A 16,008-nucleotide genomic window follows, 5' to 3' on the forward strand; every position below is an offset into this window, starting at 1 on the left:
ATAATGACCTATATAATTGAGTTTTATCCTAACTACCCATCTTTCACTTTTCCACATACTCATGCATTTTCTTTTCATTTCACAACACTTATGCATTGATCTTTTATTGAACTTCACTTTGGGGCACTTCGTCCCCTTTTTATTGTTTTTCTTCTTTTTTTATTTTTCTATTTTTTTTCTTTTTCACATTTATATTTTTTTCTATTTCCTTTGTTTTTCTTTTGTTCTTTCCATTTTTTTTCTTCCAAGCCTTATACAACATCATCAATGTACAAGGTCTATACATTTGGTCAATACATGAGCATGCACCCAATTCCCAAATATAAAAAAATACAAAACATCCTTTTTATCCCAACCAATGTTCCCAAATCTCCCCAAATTTGAATAACAAACACTCTCACTAGTCTAGGCCAATCAAAGATCCAAACAAGGGATTTTTTATTGTTTTCCGCTTTAAGGCTTGTAATGTGCTAAAATAAAGAATAAATGGGTTAAGCGTAGGCTCAAACTTAGTTGCAATGGATGGTAAAAGGTAGGATATTTGGTTAAGTGAGCTAATGAAATAATGGCCTCAATCAACAATGGCTCCAAAGACTTGGTGCTCTCAAACATGAATCACACTTTGTCACAATTTCGCACAACTAACCAGAAAGTGTACTGGGTCGTCCAAGTAATACCTTACGTGAGTAAGGGTCGATCCCACGGAGATTGTTGGTATGAAGCAAGCTATGGTCATCTTGTAGATCTCAGTTAAGTTGACTCATATGGGCTACAATATTAATGGATAGATAAACATAAATAAAACATAAAGTAAAGATAGAGATACTTATGTAAATTAATAGTGGGAATTTCAGATAGACGTATGGAGGTGCTTGTTCCTTCTGAATCTCTACTTTTCTATTACTTTCATCCAATCCTTCTTACTCCTTTCCATGGTAAGCTGTATGTAGGGGGATCACCGTTGTCAATGGCTACCGTCCATCCTTTCAGTGAAAACGTTCCAAATGCTCTGTCACAGCACGGCTAATCATCTATCGGTTCTCAATCAGGTTGGAATAGAATCCGGTGATTCTTTTGTGTCTGTCACTAACGCCCAGCCTTCAGGAGTTTAAAGCTCGTCACAGTCATTCAATCCTCGAATCCTACTCGGAATACCATAGACAAGGTTTAGACTTTCCGAATTCTCTTGAATGTCGCCATCAATTCTAGCTTATACCACGAAGATTCTGATTAAGGAATCCAAGAGATATGCGCCCAGTCTAAGGTAGAACGGAAGTGGTTGTCAGTCACGCGCGTTCATAGGTGAGAATGATGATGAGTGTCACGGATCATCACATTCATCAAGTTGAAGTGCAACGAATATCTTAGAACAAGAATAAGTCAAATTGAATAGAAAATAGTAGTAATTGCATTAAAACTTAAGGTACAGCAGAGCTCCACACCCTTAATCTATGGTGTGTAGAAACTCCACCGTTGAAAATACATAAGTGATGAAGGTCCAGGCATGGCCGAGAGGCCAGCCCCTAAAACGTGATCACAGGATCAAAAATACAATTCACGATCCAGGATGTCTAATATGATAGTAAAAAGTCCTATTTATACTAGACTAGCTACTAGGGTTTACAGAAGTAAGTAATTGATGCATAAGTCTACTTCCGGGACCCACTTGGTGTATGTTTGGGTTAAGATTAATTTATCCACGAGCTGAGGCTTCTTTTGGAGTTGAACGCCAAGTTGTAACGTGTTTTGGGCGTTCAACTCTGGTTCGTGACGTGTTTCTGGCGTTTGACTCCAGAATGCAGCATGGAACTGGCGTTGAGCACCAGTTTACATCGTCAAATCCCGAATAAAGTATGGACTATTAAACATTGCTGGAAAGCTTTAGATGTCTACTTTCCAACACCGTTGAGAGCGTGCCATTTGGAGTTTTGTAGCTCCAGAAACTCTATTTTGAGTGCAGGGAGGTCAGATTCTAACAGCATCAGCAGTCCTTTGTTAGCCTCCTATCAGAGTTTTGCTCAGGTCCCTCAATTTCATCCAGAAAGTACCTGAAATTATAGAAAAACACACAAACTCATAGTAAAGTCCATAAATGTGAATTTAGCATAAAAACTAATGAAAACATCCCTAAAAGTAACTAGATCATACTAAAAACTACCTAAAAACAATGCCAAAAAGCGTATAAATTATCCGCTCATCACATACAAGGAATAATTGGACATATAGAATTGGGAAAATCAAGGATCACAATCATAGAAAGAGAATAATTGCACACAAGAAGGGAAATAAGTGGTTATAAGATGTAACCACACCAATAGGCTCAAAACTCACTTGCTTGTGTTCTAAGCTCCAAACATGCTTCACAAAATATAGATAATTCAAGCAAGTTCCACAAAAAATTTTCCAATCAATTGGGGTGGTGCCCTATAGTTAAATTCCTTGGAAAATCTCAATATTTTGACTAATCTTTGTTGTGATTGAAAGGTTCCAAGAATTCCTTAGTTTATCCTTTTCTTCTCTCTTTTTTTTTCAATCAACACAAGTTTTATATGCAAAGGGTTAACTAGGTCTTAACAAATCCAAAATAGTTTCTAATCACAACCACAAGCTAAAAGGATAACTATATAAAGAAAAATCCAACTAAAAGTAGGAAACATCTAACATCCACTATCTAATATCCAAAATGAAAGAGTATGCAACAACTAAGGCAAAAGTGTCCAAAGTATCCAACATACGCAATATATACAATAATGTACAAAATAAGATAACTAGGAAAGCATAACTAGGAAATAGCCGAAATGTTCACCAATCTACTGACGATGCCAACGGCAACCTCCCCATACTTAAGATCAAGCATCATCCCCGATGCTAATCCTCAGGCTCAGGGAGAGGCTCCTGTGTCTCCTGGGTAGCCTGGGTCTATGGTGGTGCCTCCATGTGGACTGGCTCCTCTTCATGTACCTCTGTGTGCTCCTCCTCATGGGTCTCCTCATCGGAACCGGAGGACTCTGGTAGAGGGGGTAGCTCAATGCCCTGGGCCACGAACATCTGGTCAATCTGGTCCAGGCGACGCATGAGCTGGCGCTTGCTACGTTCCATGAACCAGAAAAGACGCTGGACCAGGAAATAAGTCGGCTGGGGTGCTAGTGGTGGTAATGGGACTGCTGCTGCTGTGGCTGCTGAACTAGAAGCTCCGGCAGGGGCTGCCGAGAAAGAAGGTCCAGCTCCCTCAACTGCTGCCCTAGCCTGAGAACGGCACCGGGAAGCGGGCTTCTCGGTCACCCAGGATCCCCACGGAATGGTCATTGGCTCTCTCTCCGGGAGTGGTGGAGGTGGTGACACATCCTTTGGTAACCACGGGATACCGGCTTGCTGTATCATCTGAGTAATCAGGACTGGAAATAGAAAGGTGCCTCAGATATGGGTCCGCCACATGAACCGCCTGATCAGCTGGGGTAAATAGACCTCCTTCCCCTCTAGCACATAGCTGATTAGGATCAGCATGGCAACAGGGATCTCCGAGAAGTAGGTGGTCGGCATGACGTAGTGTGCGAAAATCTGCTGCCAAGTCTTGGCCTCCCGGCTCAAATAAGTGAAGCGCATCCCCTTGGGTGCCTTGTTGTCGGCATCCATAACCCAGAGGGCCTCCGGGGTTGTTACCACTGCCCTCAGTGCATCAAAGTCGAAGGTCATGCAGTGGAGCTCCACCTCAGCCTATAGAAAACCATCAATATCGCCTGTCTTGGGCCTACAGGTGAGGGCATCCTCAATGGCCTGCTCAGTAATGGGCACCTGAGTGCCTCTGACGAGTACCGAGTCAAGGGTGTGGCGGAAGAAGTTGCAATAGAATTCCTGCACCCAAGACCGGTTCACCCGGCTAAGTTCCCGATCCACAAAGTCCAAACCCATCCTGTCAATGCGCTGGTTGATAATTTGCCTCAAATCAGATGGGATGGCCAACTTCTTTTCAATATTTAGATTTTTCGAGTTATAGCTTGGGAATCGGAGTTCACAGTAGAGATTAGGGAACTTGACCATGTCCAAAGCAGGCAGTGATTGATTTACTTTCTCTATTTCATTTAGAGGGTTTGTAGAATAAGCCTCAAGTGAAGAGAAAGTAGGATCTGGTGTTCTTTTCCTCTTTTTGGAGGATGTTTTCCCCTTTCCTTTATCGGACATCCTGAAAATAGACTAGGAACGAATATAAGCAAGTAGGCAAATAGCAAGAAGCAAGGAAGAACATGTTCAGGATGTAAGATGAAAGGCAAGTAATCATGATGTGAACTAAAACAAAATAACTTGGATTGTAAATAAGCATAGAAAATAGAAGCATAGACCAAGAATTCAATATTTCAACCAATGTAACACAATGCTCATGTATTTGGTATATTTAGCATCATACCTCAAAAGAATAGTAAGGAGTTAATTGAAATGAAAAGTTAGGGGTTAGACAAGTTAGTGAGAGAAAAATGAGATGGAGAGTTAGTGGTATGATGGAGAATAGCTAAATTAAAAGATGGTTATAAATTGTGTACAATAATCATGTTCACAATCATGGGAGTATAGAGATGCCAAAACATGTGATAAGAGATTCACAACAATTGATGTCACAAGTAGGGGATGCATGTGTGTAACATATGAGGAAGCTGAAAATCAAGTTGAGTGATAAGGAGTGTTACACAATGATGGCACATCAATTGTTTTGAAAGAATGCTCATTGCATGGAGAAAGTGCAATTTATGTTGCAACAAAATGATTAGGCACTCCTTAGGTATATGTAGTCAATGCTAACCACGGGGAACAAAATAAGAGTGGAAGGGCTGCCCAAATGTCCCCGGAATTGAATTTGGCGCGAGTTAGACGAAGCTCAATTCAAAATTTTCCAAGTTCAATCCTAGGCAGCAATCTAGAATCAAAATATTTTTTGGAAAAAAAATTGGGCAGCATTCCGACTGTAATTTGGACGTTCCCGGATAGCCAAAAAGATAACAAGAGAGCCATATGAATTCAGAGGCAGTAAGCAGACAATAACCACATAACCAGGCAGCAGCAACCAATGTCAGAGGAGGAAATGTAGCAGGTAACAGCAAGTCATGGCAGAACATGAAAAGTTCATCATGAGAAATCATGAACATACCACTCAGCAATCAATTAAGAGAAGCTCAGATAGGTAAACAAATACGGCGCACTTATCAGGCCTAGAATTCTCTAACCACATCCTAGCTACCTAACAGCAGATATCTCTATGTAATCCTAACAATCAAAATTAAATTCTACTAACTAACTAGAACTAACATCAAAGTAATACAAAATAAAATAAAGGAAACAGAGTTAGAGCAGGGGCATAGACAGTAACCTGGAATGCAGAATTTGGAAATGGAACTGGGAAGGGTGAGGGATAGGCAGCAGAGATGAGAAAAAACTAGGAGCAGAGCCGCACCCTAGGATAATGGTGGCCGGAATGTACGGCGGGTGGTCGGAGCAGGGGGTGGCACACAAAGTCGTGCAGCAGAGCAAGGCTAGGGTGAATGGTGCAGTGAATAAGGAAAGAGGAATGGAGAGGAGAGTGAGGGTGTGACGGTGCTCACCGGTGGCGATAGCGGTGGCGCGCGGTGGGACAGTCGTGGCAGTGAGAGGGGGAGAAGGGGTGAGCGAGGGGATGAGAGAGATGGGGAAGGAATGGGGGTGAGAGAGGAGGCGAGGAGAGTTCGCGGCGGTGCTGGTCGCCGGCGGGTGGTGGCCGGAGTTGCTACTGGGAAGAAGGGAGGAGGTAGGAGGAACGTTGGAAGAGAAGAAGGGGGTTGGGGTGCATTTGCGCGAGTTCTCATCGCGTCCTTAGGGTTATCCCATTTTTGAATCGACGCGGACGTGCTTGGTGCGCGCCCGCATACATTTGACGAGTTCAGGGATAGACGCGGGAGCGTCTCGTGCGCTCACGCGTAACTGGGAAAATTGGTGAAGGCACGTGCGCGTATCGTACGCGTTCACGTGCTACGAGTTGGGCTGAAAGCTTAGTGCTGGCCCAACGCCAGCACAACACTCTGGAGAATGTATGGGTTGGTGCCAGCAGGTTAGGGATGTGTACGCGGCGAGCGCGCGTTCGTGTACATACCCATAAAGGTTCATGGATGCGCACACATGCTGTGCGCGCCCGCGTGAGACGAGTTGGGCTAAAAGCTTAACGTTCGCGCAAGAGAGGCCCAACTCTCTGGAAAATGTATGGGGTTGCATCCGCTCATGGACGCATGCGCGTATAGCATGCACACGCGTCCTCCGCCCCTTTTTTATTTTTCAAGAAATGCTAGAACCCAAAAATACCTAAAAGCTCCCTAACAATGCTTACAACTCCTGACCCAATCAAAAATCACACAATTCATAAAATGCAAATTGGTTTTAAAATTTATTCAACTAGTAATAAGCACAATGTACATGTCAACATGCTAACAACCAATTTATACAAACAAGCAATATGAAATGAAAACTTACCTACAATGGTAACTCAAGTCACTTATTAATCAAAACTACAAGAGAGTGGAAAGAGTTTACCATGGTGGGGTGTCTTCCACCTAACACTTTTAGTTTAAGTCCTTAAGTTGGACATTTGAGGAGGTCATTGTCATGGTGGCTTATGCTTGTACTAATCCTTGAATCTCCAAGGGTCCTTGCGCCTCAAATGGTTGATAGAATTCCCAACTATGTTCACTAATCTTGGATAGAGTTCTACCCAAGATATGAGTCCCCATAGTTGGTCTTCATATAGCGAACTGGGATCCCATATCTTGTCTTCACACCCATCCGCAAGTTGAATTTCATGATTTTTCCGTATGGACGGTTGACACATAGAATTCTCTTTAGTACACCAAGTCTTTTCCTTAGACCCATGTAAAGTAGCATTCATCCAATCATGGTCCCTATACCTTGAAGACTTGACCTCCATGAGCCTAATTCCCAACTTCCAACCACTACACAACCCCTTCTTACTCTTAATTCTACAAAGAGATCTAAGTTGTCCATCCGTTTTGATCAAGCCATATTCAAGTGAGAAAGTAAAGCTTAGGGATAAGGGTTTTACCCACTTGACTGTTGTGGTGGACGGTGGCTTAGGGAGGAAAACTTTCCCACACTTAGACAATGCAAGGTTGGCTTCCTTATGCTCTTCTTTGGGTATCTCCACCTATTGACAAATTCTCTCATCTTCTTCTTGTTTGTTGACTCCCTCCACTTCCTCCTCATCATCAAGCAAGTCGAATTTGGGAGGTTGGGTGAAGTCTATTTCCATATCAACTTCATATTTGATGGAAGAGTCTTCAATGAGATTACTGGTGCACGAAATTGCAATCACACTTTTTGCAATCCGCACAACTAACCAGCAAGTGCACTGGGTCGTCCAAGTTATACCTTACATGAGTAAGGGTCGATCCCACGGAGATTATTGGTTTGAAGCAATCTATGTTTATTTTATTAATCTTAGTCAGGATGTCAATAAGGTTATTTGAATTTAATTGTAAGAAGTAAAAGTGCTTGGGATAAGTAATTGTTACTTTATTAACGAAGAATATGTTGGGGTTTTGGATATGCTTTATCCTTTGAACTTCAACTCTTCCTTGAAATCCTTTTCCACACGCAAGGCTCCTTCCATGGCAAGCTGTATGTAGGGTGTCACCATTGTCAGTGGCTACCTCCCATCCTCTCAGTGAAAATCGTCCAGATGCTCTGTCACAGCATAGCTAATCAGCTGTTGGTTCTCGATCATGTTGGAATAGGATCCATTGATCCTTTTGCGTTTGTCATCACGCCCAGCAATCGCGAGTTTGAAGCTCGTCACAGCCATTCAATCCTTGAATCCTACTCGGAATACCACAGACAAGGTTTAGACTTTCCGGATCCTCAAGAGTGGCCGCCATCAATTCTAGCTTATACCACGAAGATTATGATTAAGGAATCTAAGAGAAGCTCATTCAATCTGATGTAGAACGGAAGTGGTTGTCAGGCACACATTCATGGATCTGAGGAAGGTGATGAGTGTCACGGATCATCACCTTCTTCATGTTTAAGCGCGAATGAACATCTTAGATAGGAACAAGTGTGTTTGAATGGAAAACAAAAGTCATTTATTAATTCATCGAGACGCTGCAGAGCTCCTCACCCCCAACAATGGAGTTTAGAGACTCATGCTGCCAAAAGGTACAAATTTAAGATCTAAAATGTCATGAGGTGCAAAGTAAATCTCTAAAAGTTGTTTAAATAGTAAACCAGTAACCTAGGTTTACAGAAAATGAGTAAACTATGATAGATAGTGCAGAAATCCACTTCTGGGGCCCACTTGGTGTGTGCTGGGGCTGAGACTTAAGCTTCTCACGTGCCTGGGGCTGTTTTGGGCGTTCAACGCCAGGCTGTAACCTGTTTCTGGCGTTGAACTCCAGCTTGTAACCTGTTTCTGGCGCTGGACGCCAGACAGCAGCATGATACTGGCGTTGAACGCCAGTTTACGTCGTTTATCTTCGCGCAAAGTATGGACTATTATATATTTATGGAAAGCCCTGGATGTCTACTTTCCAACGCCGTTGAGAGCGCGCCAATTGAACTCCTGTAGCTCTAGAAAATCTATTTCGAGTGCAGGGAGGTCAGAATCCAGCAGCATTAGCAGTCCTTTTTCAGCCTAACTCGGATTTTTGCTCAGCTCCCTCAATTTCAGCCAGAAAATACCTGAAATCACAGAAAAACACACAAACTCATAGTAAAGTCTAGAAATATAATTTTTGCCTAAAAACTAATAATATTCTACTAAAAACTAATTAAAACATGCTAAAATCTACATGAAATTACCCCCAAAAAGCGTATAAAATATCCGCTCATCACAACACCAAACTTAAACTGTTGCTTCTCCCCAAGCAACTAGATGAATAAAATAGGATAAAAAGAATTTAAGGAGTAATAAAATCTCCGAGTTTTAAGTGAAGCTCAGATTCTAATTTAGATGAGCGGGGCTAGTAGCTTTTTGTTTCTGAACAGTTTTGGCATCTCCCTTTATCCTTTGAAATTCAGAATGATTGGCATCCATAGGAACTCAGAATTCAGATAGTATTATTGATTCTCCTAGTGTAGTATGTTGATTCTTGAACACAGTTACTTTATGAGTCTTGGCCGTGGCCCTAAGCACTTTGTTTTCCAGTATTACCACCGGATACATAAATGCCACAGACACATGACTGGGTGAACCTTTTCAGATTGTGACTCAGCTTTGCTAAAGTCCCCAGTTAGAGGTGTCTAGAGCTCTTAAGCACACTCTTTTTGCTTTGGATCACGACTTTAACCACTCAGTCTCAAGTTTTTCACTTGGACCTGCATGCCACAAGCACATGGTTAGGGACAGCTTGATTTAGCCGCTTAGGCCTAGAACTATTTCCTTGGGCCCTCCTATCCACTGATGCTCAAAGCCTTGGATCCTTTTCACCCTTGTCTTTTGGTTTTAAAGGGCTGTTGGCTTTTATTCCCTTTCTTGATCCAATGATTCCTTGTAATTAATTTTTTTTCACTTTTTTTTCGCAAGCTTGTTTTTCACTGCTTTTTCTTGCTTCAAGAATCAATTTCATGATTTTTCAGATCATCAATAACATTTCTCTTGTTCATCATTCTTTCAGGAGCCAACAATTTTAACATTCATAAAATTCAATATTAAAAATATGCACTGTTCAGGCATTCATTCAGAAGACAAAAAGTATTGCCACCACATATAAATAATTAGAATTTTCCTTATTAAGGACTCGAAAAAATATTGCCTCTTTATTCTAAGAATCTACTAATTTATTCATGCTTGATAATGATGAGAAAAATAAATTATAGCTTAATTGGAGATAAAATCAAAATAGAGATACTAATTACTACTACTCCTATATAACTTCTAAGGTAAATTTCTATAAAAATACTATCACAGAGTTAACGCTTAAAATTAGAACTTAACAACCTGTATTTTGGGAAGTGGATGTTCCTCTAGTCTGTGGGGTGCTTGGTCCTTCAAGGAATAGCTTCTGACGCTTTAGTTCCTTCAGTTCACATCCTTGCTCTTCCTATTTCCTTAGGTGCCATGATCTTGATGAGTTTTAGCTCAGTGATCATGGCAACTCACACCAAACTTAGAGGTTTGCTTGTCCTCAAGCAAAAGAAAGGAAAGGAGAGGAATAGAGGGAGAGGCAATTTCGAAATCCAAAAGATATGATGAGTTGAAAAAGATTTGAAAAAGATTTGGATTGGAAAAAGATTTGTGTTTATGAATTAAGATACATTTGACATTTTTGAAAAAGGGATTTTAGAAATTAGTGTTTTTAGAAATTAGGATTAAAATTTTTGGAATTGAAGGATGATATTTTAAAACATGTTTATGCAAGAAATTATGAATTGAAACATAAAAATTAGAAAATTTGTGAAGAAAAACGAATTTTACCTCCTCCCCACCATTCTGGCGTTAAACGCCCAAATGCTGCTTGTTTTGGGCGTTTAACGCCTAATTGCTGTTTCTCCTGGGTGTTCAACGCCCAGCTGATGCTCCTTTCTGGCGTTTAACGCCCATATGGCTACCCTAACTGGCGTTGAACGCCCAGTGGGTGCTTCTTTTGGGCGTTCAACGCCCAAAATGTTTCTTACTGGCTTTTTCACGCCAGTGAGCTTCCAAATTCCCTTGTAACTCTGTGAATCCAATCAATTGCTATTTTACCTTTTGAAGATACTCTGTCATATGCCTGTAAAAATCAATTAATTAGCAAAAACAAATAAAATTAAATTTTGTGAATGGCTGGGTTGCCTCCCAGCAAGCGCTTCTTTAATGTCGTTAGCTGGACTATTACTGAGCTTTTAATCAAGTCTCAGTTTTGAGCATTCTTGCTCAAAATTGCTTTCAAGATAATGTTTAACTCTCTGTCTATTAACAATAAACTTTTTGTTAGATTCATTATCCTGAAGCTCTACGTATCCATATGGTGATACACTTGTAATCACATATGGACCTCTCCACCGGGATTTTAATTTCCCGGGGAATAATTTGAGCCTAGAATTAAATAGCAGAACTTTCTGCCCCGGCTCAAAGACTCTGGATGACAATTTCTTATCATGCCATCTTTTTGCTTTCTCTTTGTAAATTTTTGCATTCTCGAAAGCATTGAGTCTAAATTCCTCTAGCTCATTTAACTGGAGCAATCGTTTTTCTCCAGCTAACTTGGCATCAAGGTTTAGGAATCTGGTTGCCCAGTAGGCCTTGTATTCCAGTTCCACTGGCAAGTGACATGCCTTTCCATACACAAGCTGGTATGGAGAGGTTCCTATAGGGGTCTTGAATGCTGTTCTGTATGCCCACAGAGCATCATCCAAGCTTCTTGCCCAATCCCTTCTATGGTTAATTACAGTCCGTTCCAGGATTCTATTGAGTTCTCTGTTTGAGACTTCAGCTTGTCCATTAGTCTGTGGGTGATATGGAGTAGCTACCCTGTGGCTAACTCCATAACGAACCAAAGCAGAGTAAAGCTGTTTATTGCAGAAATGAGTGCCCCCATCACTGATTAATACTCTAGGGGTACCAAATCTGCTGAAGATGTGTTTCTGGAGAAATTTTAACACTATTTTAGTGTCATTAGTGGGTGTTGCAATAGCCTCTACCCATTTGGATACATAATCCACTGCCACCAGAATGTAAGTGTTTGAGTATGATTGTGGGAAAGGTCCTATGAAGTCAATACCCCATACATCAAACAACTCAATCTCCAAGATCCCTTGTTGAGGCATGGCATAACTGTGAGGCAGATTGCCAGATCTTTGGCAACTGTCACAATTAAGTACAAACACTCGGGAATCTTTATAGAGAGTAGGCCAGTAGAAGCCACATTGGAGGACTCTTGTGGCTGTTCGCTCACTTCCAAAATGTCCTCCATACTGTGATCCATGGCAGTGCCATAGGATCTTCTGCGCTTCTTCCTTAGGCACACATCTACGGATTACTCCGTCTGCACATCTCTTGAAGAGATATGGTTCATCCCAAAGATAGTACTTTGCATCCGTGATCAATTTCTTTGATTGCTGCCTACTGTACTCTTTGGGTATGAACCTCACTGCCTTGTAGTTTGCAATATCTGCAAACCATGGCACTTCCTGGATGGCAAAGAGTTGCTCATCCGGAAAGGTTTCAGAGATCTCAGTAAGAGGGAGGGACGCCCCTTCTACTGGTTCTATTCGGGACAGGTGATCTGCTACCTGATTCTCTGTCCCTTTTCTGTCTCTTATTTCTATATCAAACTCTTGCAGAAGCAACACCCATCTTATAAGTCTAGGTTTTGAATCCTGCTTTGTGAGTAAATATTTAAGAGCAGCATGATCAGTGTACACAATCACTTTTGATCCTACTAAATAGGATCTGAATTTGTCAATGGCGTAAACCACTGCAAGTAGCTCTTTTTCTGTGGTTGTATAATTCTTCTGTGCGTCATTTAGAACACGGCTGGCATAGTAAATGATGTGCAAAAGCTTGTCATGCCTTTGTCCCAATACTGCACCAATGGCATGGTCACTGGCATCACACATCAGTTCAAATGGCAACGTCCAGTTTGGTGCAGAAATGATTGGTGCTGTGACCAATTTAGCTTTCAGAGTCTCAAATGCCTGCAGACACTCCTTATCAAAGACAAATGGCGTGTCAGCAGCTAGCAGGTTGCTCAGAGGTTTGGCGATTTTTGAAAAATCCTTCATAAACCTCCTATAGAATCCTGCATGCCCCAGAAAGCTTCGGATTGCCTTAACATTGGCAGGTGGTGGTAATTTTTCAATTACCTCTACCTTAGCTTGATCCACCTCTATTCCCTTGTTCAAAATTTTGTGCCCAAGGACAATTCCTTCAGTCACCATAAAGTGACATTTTTCCCAGTTTAAAACCAGGTTAGTCTCTTGGCATCTCTTTAGAACAAGTGCTAGATGGTCAAGACAGGAGCTGAATGAGTCTCCAAATACTAAAAAGTCATCCATGAAGACTTCCAGAAATTTTTCCACCATATCAGAGAAAATTGAGAGCATGCACCTCTGAAAGGTTGCAGGTGCGTTGCACAGGCCAAATGGCATCCTTCTGTATGCAAATACTCCAGATGGGCATGTGAATGCCATTTTCTCCTGATCCTGGGGATCTACTACAATTTGATTATAACCTGAATATCCATCCAGGAAGCAGTAGTATTCATGACCTGCTAGTCTTTCTAGCATCTGGTCTATGAATGGTAAAGGAAAATGATCCTTTCTGGTGGCTGTATTGAGCCTTCTATAATCAATACACATACGCCACCCTGTAACTGTTCTTGTAGGAACCAGTTCATTTTTTTCATTATGAACCACTGTCATGCCTCCCTTCTTAGGGACGACTTGGACAGGACTTACCCAGGAGTTATCAGAAATAGGATAAATAATCCCAGCCTCTAGTAATTTAGTGACCTCCTTCTGCACCACTTCCTTCATGGCTGGATTCAGCCGCCTTTGTGGTTGGACCACTGGCTTGGCGTCACCCTCCAATAGGATCTTGTGCATGCATCTAGCTGGGCTAATGCCCCTAAGATCACTGATGGACCACCCAAGAGCTGTCCTGTGTGTCCTTAGCACTTGAATTAGTGCTTCCTCTTCCTGTGGCTCTAGGGTAGAGCTTATGATTACAGGAAAGGTATCACCTTCTCCCAGAAATGAATATTTCAGGGATGGTGATAATGGTTTGAGCTCGGGTTTGGGAGGTTTCTCCTCTTCTTGAGGGATTTTCAGAGGTTCTATTATTCTCTCTGATTCCTCCAAATCAGGCTGAACATCTTTAAAGATGTCCTCTAGCTCTGATTCGAGACTCTCAGTCATATTGACCTCTCTTACCAGAGAGTCAATAATATCAACACTCATGCAGTCATTTGGGGTGTCTGGATGTTGCATGGCTTTGACAACATTCAACTTGAACTCCTCCTCATTGACTCTCAAGGTTACTTCCCCTTTTTGGATGTCAATGAGGGTTCGGCCAGTTGCTAGGAAAGGTCTTCCTAGAATGAGAGTTGCACTCTTGTGCTCCTCCATTTCCAGCACCACAAAGTCAGTAGGAAAGGCAAATGGCCCAACCTTGACAATCATGTCTTCAATCACGCCTGATGGGTATTCAATGGAGCCATCAGCAAGTTGAAGATATATCCGGGTTGGTTTGACTTCTTCAGTCAAACCAAGCTTTGTGATAATAGATGCAGGTATTAGGTTGATACTTGCCCCAAGATCACATAGAGCTTGCTTGGTACAATTACCCTCTAATGTGCATGGTATCATAAAGCTCCCGGGATCTTTAAGCTTCTCAGGTAAGCTTTTCAGAATGACTGCACTGCATTCTTCAGTGAGGTAAACTTTTTCAGTTTCCCTCCAATCCTTCTTATGACTTAAGATCTCTTTCATGAACTTAGCATAAGAGGGTATTTGCTCAAGTGCTTTTGCAAACGGAATCTTTATTTCAAGAGTCCTGAGATAGTCTGCAAAGCGGGCAAATTGCTTATCCTGTTCCGCTTGGCGGAGTTTTTGAGGATAAGGCATTTTGGCTTTGTATTCCTCAACCTTAGTTGATGCAGGTTTATTGTCTACAGATGTGGATTGGGAAGCCTTTTTAGAAGGGTTGTTATCAGCACTTGTATGTGACTGATCCCCCACTGGCGTTTGAATGACAGGGGTGGGAGCTGGAGTGGCGTTAGACGCCAACTCCTTATCTGTTACTGGCGTCTGAACGCCAGAACTGTGCTCCCCTTGGGCGTTCAACGCCGGATTCATGCTTGTTTCTGGCGTTGAACGCCAGGAATGAGCATGGTCTGGGCGTTCAGCGCCAGCATTGTTCCTCTCTGGGCTCTGATTGTCCTCAGAGGGATTTTGAGTAGCTATTTGTTCATTTCTTGGCTTCCTGCTGCTTTAAAGTGAAGTATTTAATGTTTTCCCACTTCTTAATTGAACTGTTTGGCATTCTTCTGCTATTTGTTTTGACAGTTGCTTTTCTGTTCGCTTTAACTATACTTCCATATTCCTGTTAGCCATTCTTGTTTCCTGTAGTATTTTCTTGAATTCGGCTAGTTGCTGGGTTAGAAAGTCTAATTGCTGATTGAATTCATTAGCTTGATCCACAGGACTGAGTTCAGCAATTACTGTTTTAGCTTCTTCTTTCATGGAAGATTCACTGCTTAGGTACAGATGCTGATTTCTGGCAACTGTATCAATAAGCTCTTGAGCTTCTTCAATTGTTATTCTCATATGTATAGATCCACCAGCTGAGTGGTCTAGAGAAATCTTAGCTTTTTCTGTAAGCCCATAGTAGAAGATGTCTAATTACACCCACTCTGAAAACATCTCAGAGGGGCATTTTCTTAGCATCTCTCTGTATCTCTCACAGGCATCATAAAGGGATTCATTATCTCCTTGTTTGAAGCCTTGGATGCTTAGCCTTAGCTGTGTCATCCGTTTTGGAGGAAAATAGTGATTCAGGAATTTTTCTAACAGCTATTTCCATGTCTTTATGCTGTTCTTAGGTTGGTTATTTAACCACCTCTTAGCTTGATCTTTTACAGCAAATGGAAACAGTAATAATCTGTAGACATCCTGATCTACTTCCTTATCATGTACTGTGTCAGCAATTTGCAAAAATTGTGCCAGAAACTCTGTAGGTTCTTCCTATGGAAGACCGGAATACTGGCAGCTTTGCTGCACCATGATAATGAGCTGAGGATTCAACTCAAAGCTACTAACTCCAATGAAGGGTATACAGATACTACTCCCATATGAAGCAGTAGTGGGGTTAGCATATGACCCAAGAGTCCTCCTGGACTGTTCATTTCCACTCAGTTCCATGATGGAGCAAGGGAGATGATATGGATGTTGATATTGTCTATTTTATTATAAAAATAATTTTCAAAATAATAAAATAAAACAAAACCGAAATAAAAATAAAATAAATAAAGAAAGAAAATTAAAAATTAAAATTTAAAAAAA

This window comes from Arachis hypogaea, chromosome 3, assembly GCF_003086295.3.
Source record: "Arachis hypogaea cultivar Tifrunner chromosome 3, arahy.Tifrunner.gnm2.J5K5, whole genome shotgun sequence".
NCBI classification, from domain to species: Eukaryota; Viridiplantae; Streptophyta; class Magnoliopsida; order Fabales; family Fabaceae; genus Arachis; species Arachis hypogaea.